The following is a 20105-nucleotide window of genomic DNA, read 5'->3' on the forward strand; positions in this document are numbered from 1 at the left end:
ATAAATAGGCAGGTATACCCAACCCGTCTAGGACTTTCCACAATTGGGCCCGCGGGACCAGGTCGAAAGCAGTTCGCAGGTCTATAAAGACTAGATACAAGCTGCCTCCTCCCAGTACGACCACTTTCCAATATAACATTAAGAAGCGGAATGTCTGCTCAATTGTACCTGTCCCTGACCTAAAACCTGCCTGGAAATCTGACAAAACCTGATTTTCCTCCACCCACTGCAAAATCCTACCCAAAACCAATTTGCCCGCAACTTTTTGCATTGAATCAAGCAGGCTAATTGGGCGATAATTTGCTGGGTCGTCCCGACAGCCTTTCTTAAAAATAGGGACGACCTCTGCGCCCCGCCAGGAGTCAGGGAGAGGGGCTCCCAGGACAGCTGCGTTCAAAAGTGAAGCGATTAATCTACTCCACAGTAGTGAGTTTAACTTCAACAAATCACCCGGGATTCCATCTGGGCCTGCAGCCTTGTTGGATACAATACACTTGATCGCCCTTTCTACTTCCTTAATACTAAAGGGACAGTCATTAGTTATGGAAGTGGCTGATAATCACCACCCCTTGTTGTTAATGATAAACTAATCAAGGAACCCTTGCTTAATTGGGGTTCACCCAGTGCGACAGAGTAAAGCTTTGAAAAGTGAGCGAACCAAACGTCACCAGGAATGTTGCAGGTAAGTTGTTGTTCGATAGGCTTGTTCCTAGCTCTCAATAGATCCCAAAACCCCTTGGAGTCCTTCATAGAGCTCGCCTCCGCTAGCTCCTTCCAAAAGTTGTAATCATGGGCCTCCTTGGCCTTAGCCACAGATTTTTTGTAAAGTTGCCTCGCAGATCTGATATTGGCTGGGTCCTTGGACTTCACTGCAGAAATGAGTTCCCCCTTAGCAGCCCGACATTCAGTGGAATACCACTTATCTCTTGACTTAGAAACACCTTTCACTGGGAACCTCGCACGGGTATGGGGAATAATAAAGAGATCGCTTAATGCAGCAGTAATTTCTGTAAATATCGTTAAAACAGCTGCAGTATTAGTTCCAAGTTCATCAAGGCGTAGACCCACCGCAGTCATTATGGACCCTGCTTGTGCCATCCTTTCCTCATCCATTGCTGCTTTAGCCCATTTCAAACGCCTGCCACAGTTGGAGGGAACAACTTCGTGGGATGTTTTCCACAAATGGGCAGGCTTAGCTGGCTTCCTGACATGCCAAGGCGGGATGAGGGTTAGGGATAGAGGGTTGTGGTCACTATCACAGGATGCTATGACTTCCATGTCTTGCAGGAATGGCCACAGGTTATAGTTCAACATGGTGTAGTCTATTCTGGAGGTATATCCCATTCTGTTATAGATGTGGACACCCATAGGGTCGGATTTAGATCGACCATTAGCTGGTCTCAGATCATGTTCCATGCAGAGTGCGTTGATGTCTATAGTTCCTAAGTTTCTTAGCATACATTTCAATTCCCCATGACGACGGTACCAATACTCGTTACTACCACGCTGACATGCCATGAGATTAATTAGCTGAGATTCCAAAACACTGTCTTGCAGTTTGACTTTATCCATAACATCCCTTGCCGAAACATTTTGTAGCTGTGGTCCACTTTTCAGTATATGGTTTACTGCAGACAAGTCACTCTCAAACAGTAGATGGAACAAATATGGAATGCATTGACGAAACCTTGGATCTTCTGCATACAGGCATATTTACAAGCTGCATGCGCAATTTTTGACATTAATGCTGGTCCAACAATAATTTAATGGTTTCATTGGCATATTTACAAGCTGTGTACGCAATATTAGATATAATGTACCATGTCTGTCTCTGCCAACAATATGTGTGACACCGAGGGCGAGATCTATTGCATTTTCAATGCTTTTTTACTTTAGTTGCATCAACAAGGCATTCAGATGTGTCACACATTTGCCATGAATTCTGAATGTTAGCACTCTAGTTGCTCATTATATCAAGCTGCACTCACAGTGTGATCTTACGCATATTAATAAGATTTTAGATATAATGTATCATGTCTGTCCCTGCCGACAGTATGTGTGACTCTCCCTAAGATCACAGTGATGGGTGAATCAAGCTTCAGTCACAGTGTAATCTTAGGCACATGATCAGAATGTTAGATATAATGTACCATGTGTGTCTCTGCCAACAGTATGTGTGACTCTGCCTAAGATTACAATGATGGGTGAATCAAGCTTCACTTACAGTGTGATCTTAGATGAATTAATAGGATTTTAGATATAATGTACCATGTCTGTCTCTACCAACAGTATATGTGACACCGAGGGCGAGATCTATTGCATTTTTTATCTTTTTTCATAATTTAATTTATACATTTTCCATTAAAAGAAACCTTTAAACTTATCTATGGACCAGCATTACAAGCTGCGTGCGCAATCTTTAACATAGCTGTGTATTTATAAGCTATATTTCTTTATAAATTGCGCAAGAGTCTTGTAAATATGCTCCTCTTTTTCTTATATTCCATCTCAATTGATACCATTACTGAAATACTTTAAGCATCTCCCACACCATTTCAAATAGTTTTCTATCTGCTATTCCTATCCCTCTCCATACATTCACTGCCTCCACCCATGCTAAAGGTTGCACAAGGCGCTTCAAAAAAAGGAGCATATTTACAAGTCCAATGAAACCATTACACACTTTCTAAACCAGCATTACATCCAAGCATAAAAAACAATGTATAAAGAAGTCTACCTTTTAAACACACAGCTATGTAAAGATTGTGCACCCAGCTTGTAAATATGCTTCTCTTTTTTGGATATTCTATCTCAATTTATGCCATTAAAAGAAACCTTTAAACATCTCTCACGGCATTTCATATTCTTGTCTGGGTGCCAATTTTATTATTCTGCATGCATTTTCTGCTTGCACCCATGTGAAACATTGCGCAAGAGTCTTGTAAATATGCCCCTCTTTATCTTATATTCCATCTCAATTGATACCATTACTGAAATACTTTATGCATCTCCAACACCATTTCATATGGTTTTCTCTCTGCTATTCCTATCCCTCTCCATGCATTCACTGCTTCCACCCATACTAAAGGTTGCACAAGGCGCTTCAAAAAAAGGAGCATCTTTACATGTCCAATGAAACCATTACACACTTTCTAAACCAGCATTAAATCCAACCATAAAAAACAATTTATAAAGAAGTCTTCTTTTAAACACACAGCTATGTAAAGATTGTGCACCGAGCTTGTAAATATGCTTCTCTTTTTTGGATATTCTATCTCAATTTATGCCATTAAAAGAAACCTTTAAACATCTCTAACGGCATTTCATATTCTTGTCTGGGTGCCAATTTTATTATTCTGGGGGCCTTTTTACTTGTACTTTTACCGGCATAGTTCACCAGACGCTCAGGACCTTAACCAGCCAACTCCTCGCCGCACGCGCTACGCGGGTGCCGCTTCGCGCAGATGTGTGCAGTACTTCACTCACCGGGACTTAGGAGCTCAGGAGCAGCAAGGCGGAGGTAAGGGGTTGAGGCTCGGCGGGGCTGCGAGCGTGCGGGGACTCCAGCATCCAGGAGTCCCTGCGAGACCACGGAGACAGCATCCGGTCCGCTCTCCCCGCTGGCCCACCCCCCGTCCACCTGAAGGTGTTAAAGGCGATTTTCACCAATACCTGTTGGGGCCTTTTTACTTGTACTTTTACCGGCATAGTTCACCAGACGCTCAGGACCTTAACCAGCCAACTCCTCGCCGCACCCGCTACGCGGGTGCCGCTTCGCGCAGGTGTGCGCAGTACTTCACTCACCGGGACTTAGGAGCTCAGGAGCAGCAAGGCGGAGGTAAGGGGTTGAGGCTCGGCGGGGCTGCGAGCGTGCGGGGACTCCAGCATCCAGGAGTCCCTGCGAGACCACGGAGACAGCATCCGGTCCGCTCTCCCCGCTGGCCCGCCCCCCGTCCACCTGAAGGTGTTAAAGGCGATTTTCACCAATACCTGTTGGGGCCTTTTTACTTGTACTTTTACCGGCATAGTTCACCAGACGCTCAGGACCTATGGGTGTCCACACCTATAACAGAATGGGATATACCTCCAGAATAGACTACACCATGTTGAACTATAACCTGTGGCCATTCCTGCAAGACATGGAAGTCATAGCATCCTGTGATAGTGACCACAACCCTCTATCCCTAACCCTCATCCCGCCTTGGCATGTCAGGAAGCCAGCTAAGCCTGCCCATTTGTGGAAAACATCCCACGAAGTTGTTCCCTCCAACTTTTCGATATAAAAAAACATATCATAAAAGCATTGCATTACAGTAAAACAATTCAATAAAAACATTTAACAATTAACATGGAAGGACCTTCAAAATCAATTTAACGATACATAATTAAAAAACCTACAAATCAATAGAGGCTTTACAAAGATAGGTATTTAACCGGATCATAAGACTCGTGCAGGCAAGGAGGACTTTACTGAATTAATAGCTTCTTTGCAGACCTTATTCGCCAGACCCAGCCCAAGAATTTTGCCATACAACAAGCAAAAAAGGGTCGGGCATCAGAACATAGTATGCGTAGGGCTTCCAAGTGTGATCTGGTACCCAAGCTCCTGCATAGAGGCTTAAGCCATCTCGACCTGGGGGCCGCATACGCATGACACTCGAACAGCAAATGGGCAATAGACTCTACCTTTAAGACACAGAAGGGGCAGAATGGTATGGTTTGCAATGGTGGTTTCCATGTGGAAGTAAACAGCCCCACGGGGAGGACTCCCACCCTGAATTTGAAATACAAAGATCTATCTCCAGGGTTGTGAATCAAGTCCAGGTAAGATTCTCTATATGGGAGCTCCTTAATTAGAAGAAACTGAGCAGCAGATCTGCATAGGTTTGGGTTGCACCTTCTCGCATTAGCCACCCATAACCAGTAAACCTTCTTCAGCGCTTGCTTGGTAGGAGCTGTTCTGTTAACCCAAGCGTCGCCTAGACCCAATTCATAAAGAAGCCGCTTAACCTCCCTAAGCCAGGTTATCTTGTGCCAACTCGTTGAAGATAGAAGTTCTCGTAGGGCGTCGACATAACTGGACAATTCTGGAACATTCCATATCCTTGCCCACAATAAGAGGGGACGAAGCCTAGCTTGCTCACCTATCGGGTGTGTGCCTGCATCAATCAAGAGGGGGAGTGTAGGGGTGCTGTGGGGTAACTTCATGAGATCTTTATGAAAGTTATTTTCAAGGGAGGTTAAGGAATCAACTCTCTGTACACCCCACAATTCTGCACCATACAAAGCTGCACTCACCACCCTTGTCCTATAGATATCCAGAAGTGCCCCAATGGGTTTAAGAGATGAGGCACGTTGTTCATTAAGCAGAGCCCCTGCAACCCTCTTATGGGTCAGAAACACCTTTTGGTGGTGTGCCTTCCAGCTCATGGTGTCGCAGAGTCTTATACCCAAGTAGTCAAACTCTTTGACTCTTTCAAGTGGGACGCAGTCCAGAGCAGGGGGGAGGACAGATTTCCTAGGGGGGTTGATGACAAGGAATTTGGTCTTGCTTGTATTTATAGACAGGCCCCTGTTATCTCAGAAGCCCTTGAAACTAGAAAGCAACTTCTGGATGCCAGATGGAGATTTTGAGATCAGAAGGGTGTCATCGGCAAATAGGAGCGTCGGTATTTTCCTACCGGCCAAGGAAGGTGCATCAGATGGTTGCTGCAGAAGATGCTCCACCACTCCGTTCACATAAAGAGAGAACAGAGTGGGGGCAAGCACACAACCCTGGCGGACGCCCCTATCTACAGGGATACGAGATGTTTTTTCCCCCTGGAGACCCCATCTGATCTGGGCAAAGTTGCTTTCGTGAAACTTAGTGAGCAAGGCCAATAAATAGGCAGGTATACCCAACCCGTCTAGGACTTTCCACAATTGGGCCCGCGGGACCAGGTCGAAAGCAGTTCGCAGGTCTATAAAGACTAGATACAAGCTGCCTCCTCCCAGTACGACCACTTTCCAATATAACATTAAGAAGCGGAATGTCTGCTCAATTGTACCTGTCCCTGACCTAAAACCCGCCTGGAAATCTGACAAAACCTGATTTTCCTCCACCCACTGCAAAATCCTACCCAAAACCACTTTGCCCGCAGCTTTTTGGGTTGAATCAAGCAGGCTAATTGGGCGATAATTTGCTGGGTCGTCCCGACAGCCTTTCTTAAAAATAGGGACGACCTCTGCGCCCCGCCAGGAGTCAGGGAGAGGGGCTCCCAGGACAGCTGCGTTCAAAAGTGAAGCGATTAATCTACTCCACAGTAGTGAGTTTAACTTCAACAAATCACCCGGGATTCCATCTGGGCCTGCAGCCTTGTTGGATACAATACACTTGATCGCCCTTTCTACTTCCTTAATACTAAAGGGACAGTCATTAGTTATGGAAGTGGCTGATAAACTAATCAAGGAACCCTTGCTTAATTGGGGTTAACCCAGTGCGACAGAGTAAAGCTTTGAAAAGTGAGCGAACCAAACGTCACCAGGAATGTTGCAGGTAAGTTGTTGTTCGATAGGCTTGTTCCTAGCTCTCAATAGATCCCAAAACCCCTTGGAGTCCTTCATAGAGCTCGCCTCCGCTAGCTCCTTCCAAAAGTTGTAATCATGGGCCTCCTTGGCCTTAGCCACAGATTTTTTGTAAAGTTGCCTCGCAGATCTGATATTGGCTGGGTCCTTGGACTTCACTGCAGAAATGAGTTCCCCCTTAGCAGCCCGACATTCAGTGGAATACCACTTATCTCTTGACTTAGAAACACCTTTCACTGGGAACCTCGCACAGGTATGGGGAATAATAAAGAGATCGCTTAATGCAGCAGTAATTTCTGTAAATATCGTTAAAACAGCTGCAGTATTAGTTCCAAGTTCATCAAGGCGTAGACCCACCGCAGTCATTATGGACCCTGCTTGTGCCATCCTTTCCTCATCCATTGCTGCTTTAGCCCATTTCAAACGCCTGCCACAGTTGGAGGGAACAAATTCGTGGAATGTTTTCCACAAATGGGCAGCCTTAGCTGGCTTCCTGACATGCCAAGGCGGGATGAGGGTTAGGGATAGAGGGTTGTGGTCACTATCACAGGAACTCCTACATGGTTCCTCACTCTTAGCTGTGCTGAGTATGCTTGGGAAGACTTACTTGAATTTCCACGAGAGGCAAATAAAAACATTTAAAATATTGAATATAAGACACCTGGAGAACTGTGCTCTTTGGATCCAGTTAATGTATGCAGGTATTTCAATCATAGGTTTGAAACTATGATGTATTTTATTACAAACAAAAAAAATCCTCCGCTTGGAGAGGTGTTGGATTTCTTTTGGAGAAAGGAGTATCAAGCAAGAGGTGCTCCTCATATACATATGCTGCTATGGATTAAAGATGCACCTAAATTTGGAACAGATTCAGATGAGAAAGTGATGAGTTTCATTGATCAGTATTCTACATGTGCTGTTCCAAAAAGTACAGAAGAAAACAATTTAAGACACCAAGTTTTACGCTTTCAAAGTCATCGTTGTGGGAAATACTGTCGTCGAAAATACAAATCCAAGGACAAGTTCTACACGAAATGTCGTTTTGCATTTCCACGTCCAGTAACATCGAAAGGAAGAGTCAACAATTTTATGTCTTCTCTGCGACATACTGTGACAAGAAAATCACCCAAAAATAAATACAACCTAAGAAGAAATGAGGAATCCAAATTCATAAATGACTACAACCCAGTTATTTTGTCCATGTGGGATGCTAACATGGATATTCAATATGTGGCTGACAACTCTACTGCTGTGGCTCGATATGTGACGGCTTACATCACAAAATCAGAAAAGACGGAACTGAAGGAAATGTGGGAGGAAATTTCACATGAAAAGAGTCTAAGCAAGAAATTATACAGTTACAGTCTGCAGATGTTGTCGCATCGAGAAATTGGAGCGTATGAATGTTCTGATCAGTTGTCATCAGCAAGTCTATATGCCAAATCTAGAACCATCATTTGGGTGACTCTAGGTCTTGCTGCAACACGAAACCGAGTTTTGAAATCTGTACAAGAAATAGAGTATTTGGCGGAGAAAGAACCAGACAGTACAGATATTTTGAAGGCAAACATGTTGGATACATACTATCCAAATAGAAGTACTCACCTTGAGAACGCTTGTCTTTATGAAGTTCTGCGAACCTACATTTTTTAAAAGAACGTCACAGAAGACATCAATAAAGGTGTATATGCTGTAATTGGTTGTGAAGGCTGTCTAGTGAAACAAAGAAAAGGTCATTTGATTAATCATCGAAAATTGAGTTGTGATTCTCCAGACAAAAGGGAATTTTATTACTTAGCTCTTTTACAACTCTTTAAGCCTTGGCATAGAGAAGAGGAACTACTTGGAGATTTTTTTACTTATGAAGATTCCTTCAATGCAACCAAGGATACGATAGAATGTCCTGTTTTTTCAAATTATCTGCAAATGTTAAACGAGGAAATACAGCAAGAAGCTACAATTGCAGCAGAGATTGCTAGAGACAGTTCTCAAGACAGTCAGAGTTCTGCTTCATTGAGTCAGGATCCACTAGGAGGATCAATTATACAAAATGAAGCTCCCACTGCCATGGATGAAGTTGAAAGAGCCATGGAACAAGCTCAGGAGGATGGAGTTGACTTAGAAGATTTGGAAAAAGAACTAAACGTTGAGCAGAGACAAATATATGACCAAGTCACAGAACAAATTGAGCATGGTTTATCTCATGAGAAAAAAAGAGTGCTCATGTACATCATTTGTACCTATCCGACTGTATGTGAGTGGAGAAGCAGGAACTGGGAAAAGTTTCCTGATTAAAGCGATTGCAACATATTTTCAGAAAACAACGAAGTCATCGCTCTCTTGTGTTGTTACTGCTCCAACTGGGTTGGCAGCACACAACATTAAAGGGATTACTTTACATCGCTTATTGATGCTGCCAGTGGAGCATGATAACAAATTACAATAACACAAGCTATCTGGAGAAGCTTGTTGTGAGTTTCAAGAGTCCTAAAGAAAATGAAACTTCTTATCATTGATGAAGTAAGCATGGTATCAAATGTAATGCTTGCTTTTGTGCATTTAAGAATGCAAGAAATTCTTAAAACAGACTATGATGTGTTATTTGGAGGCAAACACATCATTGTTTTTGGAGATTTACTGCAACTAACTCCAGTGAAAGGACAGCCAGTGTTTAAAATGCTTACGCATGAAGATACCAGGAAGTGCTTAGGAAGCATTGGAAATGTTGACATATGGCTAAATTTCAAATATGCAAAACTACTTCAAAATATGCGACAGGCAAAGGATGAAGATTATAAAAATATTCTACAAGATGTAAGAATTGGAAAACTAACTGAGCATGGCAAAGTAGCTTTACATGGACCATTAATTTCAAATTTGTTTCCAAAGGAAAATATTGTCCCAGAGAATATTTTTAAGAAAATTCCTGAAAACAAATCAGTCATATGCTTGATGCCAACTCTGCAAGAATGTTCAATCTTCAACACCAAAATGTTAAAGTTGGAAAATCAAGAGATTGTGAAACTGGAAGCTATTGATAAAATAGAACATGAAGGAGCCACTATTATTTTGTCAGAAAAGTTTAAAACAAAATTGGATTCTTTAAAGAAGACAATATCTAAAACTGCTGGTATAGAAAAGACTCTGTATGCATCTTTAAATTGTCATATAATTTTACGACGTAATTTACATGTGGAAAGAGGTTTAGTAAATGGAGCAATGGGTCATGTTGTGAATTTTGTGAATTACCGAAATAGAGATGGAATTGAAATTATAAAAATTAAATTTGATGGTATTGAAGAAGTACAACAAATCAGTCGTTGTTCTGCTCGCTTTTTGCTAGTGAAAGATTTATATGTCCGCAGAAAACAGTTTCCTGTTTCTTTGGCATATGCAGTAGCTATTCATAAATCTCAAGGTTTAAGTTGTTGATAGTGCTTTGGTGAATATTGGAAATTCTGTGTTCAAGGAGGGCATGGCATATGTTGCTTTATCTCGAGTCAGAACTTTATCTGGATTGTACTTGATTGATTTTGATGAGACCAAGATTAATGCAGATCTAAATTGTGTAAAAGAATATAATAGGTTAAGAAGAGAGTATGCTCCTAATTTACCTCAATATCCTCTGTTTGAAAAGCGTGTGGTAGGCCGAAAAAGAAGAAATGAGAAAAATTGTAGTGAAGTTGTAGCAAAAAGAAAAAATGTAGATGAAACAGTAATTGTAAGCAGAAAGGAAATGGATTCAGTTAAAGATGTTGTTGGATTTCAGTTTGAAAATAGTTCTGGTGTCAACTGCTATGCTAATGTAGTGGTTAATGTTGTTTTTTTCTCCAAACTGTAAAAGAACAGATTGCTGAAAATCGTGATCAAACACTTTGTTGTTTATTAAATTCTGTATTAGAGAAATGTAGCAGTGATAAAACAAAAATACAAAGTGTTTCTGAAATTCGAATGTTCTGGTCTAAATCAATTTTCACAGAATATTCTGCAAGATTGTCAGGAATTTCTAATGTATATGCTTGTTGTTTTGCAAGATGAAGGAGTAGATGTAGAAAATCTTTTTGGCCTTTCTTATAAATGGCAACATGACTGTGACAATTGCTCCTTTTCAAGTAGTACTACAGTAGACACTGAAAGATTTATATATTTGACTTTACCAGACTGCAAATCAGTGTCTTTTAATAATCTAGTTAGAGAAGCAAATCAAAAACATGGTCTGTAGTCAATGTAAATCTGAAATGCTATCAACTTTATTTTTAATAAGATATGGACAGTATGTTATTTTAATGTTCCAACGATGTAGACCTGGTTGAACTAAAATGACAACATTAATTACAAATTTTGTGGCTTCTCAATTATCAATTTCAGGAAGAACCTTTACAACTGCAGCAATTATTTACCATGATGGTCCTTCAACAACATCAGGAAATTACACATGTTATTTAAAATGTGAAAAAGGTTGGAAGCTCTGTAATGATACTCAATTGACTTTCAAACAACGTTTGCCTTCTGACTTACTAAATTCTTACCTAGTGTTCTTACAACCGAAATTTTAGGGAAGGTAATTGGCCTATGAAGATTGCAGCAGTTAATATAACTTAGTTTGCTGTTCAAAATTACTTTCCGAGTGAGAGTGATGAAGATAATTAAAAACATGTAGTTCTCATAGAGAATCACATATCACATAGTGTGTGCTGTGAGTATTATAGAAAATATTTATAAAAAGTAAGCTAGAGGTGGAAGTAAAACTCTTGTTTCATAATGCAAAAGATGTTGGAGATTTTCTTTCAGAAAGTCGGGTAAATGAGACATTAAGAATACTCTGGACTAATTTCTATAGAAAAGGACTTTCCATATACTATTTGGCCTCGTGGAAAAGTGGATGGATCAAAAGTGAGTTTAGATATGGTTTTTAAAATTTTACATTATTTAAGAAATTATTCAATGGGTTTTTTAAACACAATCATTTTGATTGTGGTTTTTTTTGCCCGCTCTTATATGATGAGTACTGTTGAAGTCACTGCTTTAAGTGAAATTCAATATATTCTGAGAACAGCAAAAATAAACCATTTAACATGTTGTTGAAATTATTTTGTATTTTCTATTATTAAATATATATTATTCTCCCATTCTCTTATGCTCACTTACCTATTTCCACCCTCTATCACTCCTCTTAACTCACCCTCACTGGCCTTTTTTCACTCTCCCTCACCTCCCTTCCCTTATTCCATTTTCCTCACTTATTCTCATTAACCACTCCTTCACGGCCCTTTCCCTCTCTCCCATCCACCACTTTTCCAGCTGTCAGTCACTCTACTTCACTCCCCTTCCCCTTGTTTCCTTTCTTTGATCCCTCAATAATTCCCCTTCTCTCACTCACCTTATTACACTTCACTCACTCCTTCTCTCACTTCCTCTGTCCTCTCACATCCTCACTCCCTTTCCCTCACAGCCTGTCTCTTAGCTTCAGTCTCTGGATCCTCTCACTGTCTCACTCCTCTTCCGTCATGCTTACTCCCTAAAACTCACCCACACTCCCTTCCTTACCTTTATTTGCTCTCTTACTCAGTTCCTTTCTGTCACTCTTTCTTTCACTACCTCTATATTTTCACTCCTTCACTTCCTTTGTCTCAAGCTCATTTGCTTTTATCCTCTCTTTATTTTCCCTTTTTCATCTACCTCCCTGCCCTTCACTCACCCTCCCTCACCCTTGTTAATCTCCTACTTTGTCTCTTGTATTGTAAAATATATATTATAAATATTGTAACTTATTTTGTTTTGTCTTTCACAGATATAAATTTAAATGAAAATATAAAACTAAGTTGACATTACTTATAAGGTAAGTTTGATGTACAATATTTATTTTCTCTATACTGTTTTCCATATCCTCACTACTCTTCTTTGATATTCCTACAGCTCTGTTCCCTTAATGTGCTTGCCTCCCTTATTCTGAATCCCCACATTTACTCCCTTTTTTCACACTCTTCTCTTACACTCACCTTCTTTCAGGCCTTCTCTTTTACTTTCTTTCCTCTCTCTTCTCTTACTTCTTTGTTTTATTTTTTTCTCTTCCTTTACTCTCCTTACTCCACTTCATTAACTCCTTCTCTTAGTCCCTCTGTCTTCTTACTTCTACACTCCCCTTCCCTCAATCTCTTTCTGTTAGCTTTATTCTCTCCATCCCCTTAGTCTCTCAATTCTCTTCTGTCACGCTCACTGCCTATAACTCAGCCATACTCCCACATTCACCTTCTTTCAGACCTTCTTCTTTAGTTTGCTTCCTCAATCTTTCCTTCCTTACCTCCTTCACTCTTTTGTCTTCTCTTACTCCTTCTGTCCTCTTAATTGTACACTCCCCTTACCTCATTCTCTCTCTGTTAGCATCATTCTCTCTGTCCTCTTATTCTCTCATTCCTTTTCTATCATGCTCACTCCCTATAACTCAGCCATACTCCTACACTCACCTTGTTTCAGATCTTTTCCTTTACTTTCCTTCCTCTGTCTTTCCATCATTCGCTCCTTCACTGTTTTCCCTTCCCTTACTCTCCTTACTCCACTTCACTAATTCCTTGTCTTTCTCCCTCTGTCCTCTTCCTTCTACACTCCTCTTACCTCATTCTCTCTCTGTTAGCCTCATTCTCTCCGTCTCTTTAGACTCTCACTCCTCTTCTGTCACGCTCACTACCTATAACTCATCCATACTCCCACACTCACCTTTTTTGAAACCTTCTCCTTTACTTACCTTCCTCTCTCTTCCCATCCTTTGCTCTTTTATTCTTTTGCTTTCCCTTACTCTTCTTACTCGACTTCACTAACTCCTTCTCTCAAACCCTCTGTCCTCTAATTTATTCACTCCCCTTTTCTCACTCTTTCTCTATTACCCAAAATATTTTCCAGTGATGCATCCTTTCACATGGGGCAAGTCCCATGTGAAAGGGCCTGCACCAGTCTTACGCCTGCTGTGAGGCAGACGCAAGATTTTGACGCAACAGTGTCCTAAAAGTGATGCAGTAAACTCTCCAAAAATTCACTGCATCACTTCTACGACCTTTCCTTGGGGGGTTTACAAAGTGACGCATCTACCTAGATGCGTCACTTTGTAAATATGACTCAACAAGGTGCAATTTTTACACCACTGGTGCGTCACAAAAAGTGATGCACCGGCGGCGTAAAAGTGATGCATGGCCTTATAAATGAGGCCCTGAAGCGCGCCACAGGGAAAAACAGGCCTTCTCCTTTATTTTCTTTCCTCTCTCTTCTCTTACTTCATTGTTTTATATTTTTCCCTTCTTTTATTCTCCTTACTCCACTTCACTTACTACTTCTCTTTCTTTCTCTGTCTTATTACTTCTACACTCCCCTTCCCTCAATCTCTTTCTGTTAGCCTCATTATCTCCATCCCCTTAGTCTCTCACTTCTCTTCTGTCACACTCACTGCCTATAATTCAGCTATACTCCCACACTCACCTTCTGTCAGACCTTCTCGTTTAGTTTGCTTCCTCTCTCTTTCCTTCCTTTGCTCCTTCACTCTTTTCTCTTCCCTTACTTTCTTATTCCACTGTACTAACTCCTTCTCTTACTCCTTCTGTCCTCTTATTTGTACACTCCCCTGTTCTCACTCTCTCTGTGTTACCCCCATTCTCTCCGTCCTCTTAGTCTCTCACTCCTCTTCTATCATGCTCACTCCCTATTACTGAGCCATACTCCCACGCTCATCTTCTTTCAGACCTTCTCCTTTACATTCCTTCCTCTCTCTTCCCATCCTTTGCTCTTTCACTGTTTTCCCTTCCCTTACTCTCCTTAATCCACTTCACTAATTCCTTGTCTTACTACCTCTAGCTTCTTAGTTCTACACTCCCCTTACCTCATTCTCTCTCTGTTAGTCTCATTCTCTCTGTCTCTTTAGTCTCCCACTCCTCTTCTGTCACGCTCACTCCCTATAACTTAGTTATACTCACACACTCACCTTCTTTCAATCCCCCTACTTCACTTCCCTTCCCCTCTCGTCCCTTTTTTTGCTCTCTCACTCATTTTACTTTCCTCTCTCACTAAATTTAGGACTGGGGACGGCGGCGGTGGTTCTCTAATGCTCGAACAATGATCATAATACTTTGTTCCCCGTAACAAAGTAGGGCATCACAATTTTTGCATTTGATGGAGGCCTCATTAAAAACAGGCTGAATATTTGGGATCAGCTGCTCTGGTCGCCCCCGCACCGATGCAGTTGTTCCTCCAGTTGAAGTAGAGGCACCATCTCTTGGAGCCTCTCATGCCAGAGCCCTGACACTCTCCCGGGCATAGTTCTGGGGGTGCCTCCTCTGCACGTGCCGAATCATAGTTGGATTACCAAAATTGTACTTCCTTCTGGGGTCTCCTCTGGAAAGTACAGTATGGCAGATATTGCACTCCACCTTTGGAGCATTACATTTCACTGTCTTCTGAAAATACAAAAAATGGCGGCAATATTGTACATTAGAGAGAGACAGTGAGAGAAAGAAGGCATGAGATGAAGAAGAGATGTGAAATGCACATTGGAGAAAATATAGTGGGAGAAGGGAAGTAACTGTGAGTAAACTTACTATGTAACACAGAAATGTTGCACTCTATACTATAAGTCTCACTTTATACCACAATCATTTCACTACTATCTCATAAATTACAAGTAGAACAATAAAAAATGTCTCAAACAATTTATAATTTCTAAATATAAATTTATTGTTCAGAATTTTCATAATTTAGAAGAACTTCTAACATTAACTGATCAGGAATCTCCTCATCAGAAGTCTCCATACATGACTCCTGGAACTCAATATAGTCCAAACATTCCATTAATTCAGCATCCAAAGTCTCATCATTAAAATCATCCATTCCATCTCCTCTCAAAAAAAGGTCTTCTTCATTGATAGTGTTATCAACAGGATCATGTAAGACCTCAATAAAACGCCCCTCAACAAAAGTCGCAGAAATTTCAAAATTAATATTAACGGTGTCCTCATTGAGATCCATATTCTTTTCAAATTTCTTGCTGTAAATTGTAGAAAAAAAATCACTTTAATTTATCGTTTTTAGTAATAGATAATATTAAACTAGCTTTATCAAGTATTAAATTCCCCTTACAAATTAACAACTCACCTTTTAGAAAGCAGTAGAAGAGTTAGTACTGTGTAAATTTCACACCAGAAATAGAACACCAAAAATTCCTCACAAATGTACCTCAAAGAGTACTATCACAAAATGGCTGTGTTTCCCTCTCATTAGAAAACCATTTCATTAGTAGAAAACCAATGAAACTTCATCACACACAAATTCAAAACCAAAGAAACATTTTAATTGGTTGTAAATTTCAAAAGCTAATTGGCTCTTGGGTGTCTGTAAACATTCTAAATGGTCTGCATAGTCCGCCATCTTGTGACTCTGAAGAACAGAGACACAAGAGGTGAAAAATAAAGGGGGAAATAATTAAAAGGGGGCAGAGTAGACACCCCCTGACCCCCTAGGTATTCTGAGGGGGGCCTAGAAGGACCCTGAAGGGCAAAAAAACTTTTTTTTTTTTTACATTTTCGCGGGGTAAGCGCTGGGTGCGCTCCCGGGTGCGCTCTCCGGTACGCGCACCCTGAGCGCACCACGGGGAAAAACAGTGTAAAAAATATAAAGTAAAAAAATAAAGTAGAGTGTTTAGAGGAAAGTGATGCATTGCTGGAGTGTGTCACAAAAATGATGCAACTCCAGCAATGCATCCTTTCACGTGGGGCCAGTCCCTTGTGAAAGGGCCTGCGTCAGTCTTACACCTGCTGTGAGGCAGGCGCAAGATTTAGACGCAACAGCGTTGTAAAAGTGACGCAGTGAAATCTCATAGATTTCACTGCGTCACTTCTACGACCCTTCCTTATGTCAATACGCCCCCATTGCATACATTACAGCTGGCGCAGGTATAATGTGGCGCAGGGGTTTACAACGTGACGCATCTACCTAGATGCGTCACTTTGTAAATATGACTCAACAAGGTGCATTTTTTACACCACTGGTGCGTCACAGAAAGTGACACACCGGTGGCGTAAAAGTGACGCATGGCCTCATAAATGAGACCTTCAGTCTTCTACTCATGCGTCATATTTAATGTATGACGCATTATGTCGCAAGGAGTTACAGATACGTCAGTATTTCTGACGTATCTGTAAGCGCAAAAGTGATGCATTGCTGGAGTGTGTCACAAAAGTGACGCAACTCCAGCAATGCATCCTTTCACATGGGGCCAGCCCCATGTGAAAGGGCCTGCATCAGTCTTACGCCTGCTGTGAGGCAGGTGCAAGATTTTGACGCAATGGTATCCTAAAAGTGACGCAGTGAAACCTCGTAGATTTCATTGCGTCACTTCTACGACCCTTTCTTGCGTCAATACGCCCCCTTTGCATACATTACACCTGGCGCAGGTATAATGTGGCGCAGGGGTTACAAAGTGACGCATCTACCTAGATGTGTCACTTTGTAAATATGAGTCAACAAGGTGCATTTTTTACAGCACTGGTGCGTCACAAAAAGTGACGCACCGGTGGCGTAAAAGTGACGTCATGGCCTCATAAATGAGGCCGTCAGTCTTCTACTCTTACTTTTTCTTTCACTTTCTCTGTTTCTTCACTGCTTTACTCATCTTGTCTCACACTCAATTGTCTTTATCCAGTCTGTATCTCCACTCTTTCCTAAACATCACTGCTCTATTCTTACCCTTCCACACCACCGTTCTTTTACTACATTTTCTTCACTTATCCACATTCCCCATGTTCACTCTCCTTCTCCTCACTCTCCTTCCCCACACTCACCTTCTTTCAGTCCCCCTACTTCACTTTCCTTCCCCTCTCGTCCCTTTCTTTGCTTTCTCACTCATTTTCCTCTCCTCTCTCACTGCACTCCGCTTCAGTTACTCTTTTTCATTTTTTTAAGAATACAGCTCTTTGATGAGAATTGGAGGTAGTTCAGAAAAGAACTTTTTTTTTCTTCTTTTTTCCTTTTTTGTGAACAAAAACAAAAACAGGGAATGGGAAACTGCTCAACAGGAGCAAAAACGGGGGGACGGCAGCGGTGGTTCTCTAATGCTCGAACCATGAGCATAACACTTTGTTCCCCATAACAAAGTAGCTGATCACATTGTCTGCATTTAATTACGGCTTCATTAAAAGCAGGCTGAATATTAGGGATCAGCGCTTCTGGTCGCACCCTCACTGATGTAGTTGGTCCTCCGGTTGAAGTAGAGGCACCATCCCTGGGAGCCTCTCGTGCCAGAGCCCTGACACTCTCCCGGGCATAGTTCTGGTGATGCCTTCTCTCCACGTGGCGAATCAGGGAAGAATTACCAAAACTGTACTTCCTTGTGGGGTCTCCTCTGGAAAGCACAGTATGGCAGATCTTACACTCCACCTTTGGAGCATTTACTTTCTTCCGTCCCTAAGGAACATCAAAACATTTCCAGATAAAATGTTCCTTAACTCTAGGCTGAGGAACCTCTTCATCTATAAATCCCTCTGTGTCATCTTCGCTGCTGGATGCTCTGGCAGCCATGATTATCCAACAAAGATTCAAGAGCAAAAAGACAGGTCTTGCAGTCACAAAAGTGAAAGAAGAAGTGAAGGAAATGGGTGGGGATTTCATTCTTTGTAAAAAAAAACTGTTAGCCACCAATGAAAAGAGGTATTTTAAGGTCACATGACTTGACGCGCTTACGCTGTGCGCACCGGAGCGCTTCCGGGGGCGCTTACGCGGCGCGAACGTAGGTGCTTCCGGGTGCGCTTACGCGGCGCGCCTGAGTGACGTTTTGATAGCTTTACGGAAATGCAAAATCATTTTCATTTCGTAAATCAAAAATACTGCTTTTATAAGTATGGTACTAAATGTCTTGCATTATTATTTAGTTTTCATACATATTTTTTTTTTACGAACGCATAAATAGCTCTCTCGGTGGGCTCTTAGGAGAGCTTACCGGTGCGCGCACACTGAGCGCTCCAAGACAAAATGGTACCGTAAGCTTACCGGTGCGCGCACCCTGAGCGCACCAGGAAAAAATGTAAGAAAATATATATACATTGAACAAATAATTAAAAAAAATATATATATATAATTAATTGTTGTAAAAAACAGCTAATAAAAAAAATCGTAGGTTACAAAGTCGATATACAAAGGGATTAGCTTTTAAAAAACCTTTGAAATTCACTTAAAAAAACATAGGTTTCACAATCGTTATAGTTAGGAATTAGCATTTAAAAAACCTTCGAAATTAACTGAAAAAACCATAGGTTTCACACTCGTTATAGTTAGGAATTAGCATTTAAAAAACCTTTCAAATTCACTGAAAAAACCATAGGTTTCACACCAGTTATAGTTTGCTGAACATTTTACTCATACAAAACCATTGAAATTCCCATGTTATAGTTAGTTGGACTCACTATAACTCGCGCGCCCGCAATCCACTGCTGATGATGTCACATATTACATCATTCATGACATGGTCAGTGACATCACTGATGACATCACTGATGACATCTCAAATGGCATCACTGATGACATCACTGATGACATATCAAATGACATCACTGATGACATCATCCATGTGATAATACGATGCACCTCCTCACACTCTAATCTAACCTTTGATACACCCAGTGTTAAATACGAACTACCATTCCTGAAATTATTGACACACCAATACCAGTAACTACATACGCACTAACTGATTTCTAGGTCTACACACACATCCACTCATTCACCCATACAATCACTCATACATACAGTCACTCATCAATAGAACACTGTCATATCCACTCATACACCTATACAGACACTCACACGCTGACACTCATCCACAGAGTTACTCACATACCTAGTCAGTTATGCAAAGAATCAATCACACTCCCATTTCCTCAACTACGCAGTTTTACACACTAAACGTTACTTATTCAAACATATACTAACACATACTTACTCTCTTTTACAATCACTGATACAAGTACACATTGATCCATACAGTAACTTACGCAATCACAGGCTCTCATGTATAGTCATTTATATATGCCAACTCTCACATGCACTGTGTTTTACATATGTACTTACTTGGACATGGAGCACTGAGATAGCCATTCACTCACCAACACACGCATGCACACAGTCAACCACCCATACAGCTCTTTTCTAATGCACTCTTGAACCCATATACCAAGTGAATCAACTGCTCACACATATATGCACAGAGTCACACACTTCCCAACCACCCACACACACACTCACCCTCACATACAAATATTTGGGCAACCAATCAATAACCCATATAACCAGTCATATAGATACTGATCAACACATGCAGCAGCTTACACAACAACAGACATACTGATGCACACATTCAGACAGTTTAGTCACTAACCCATGCATTCAGTAAGACACATTTAATCACTCACTCATACAGTCAGTCACGCACCAACTAAATCCTTCATCCAGACACTTATACACCCACTCATTCTTGAATATGTAAAACATATTTAAACTTTACAGAAACACAC

The sequence above is a fragment of the Lissotriton helveticus genome, chromosome 4_1 (assembly GCF_964261635.1).
Source record: "Lissotriton helveticus chromosome 4_1, aLisHel1.1, whole genome shotgun sequence".
Lineage (NCBI taxonomy): Eukaryota > Metazoa > Chordata > Amphibia > Caudata > Salamandridae > Lissotriton > Lissotriton helveticus.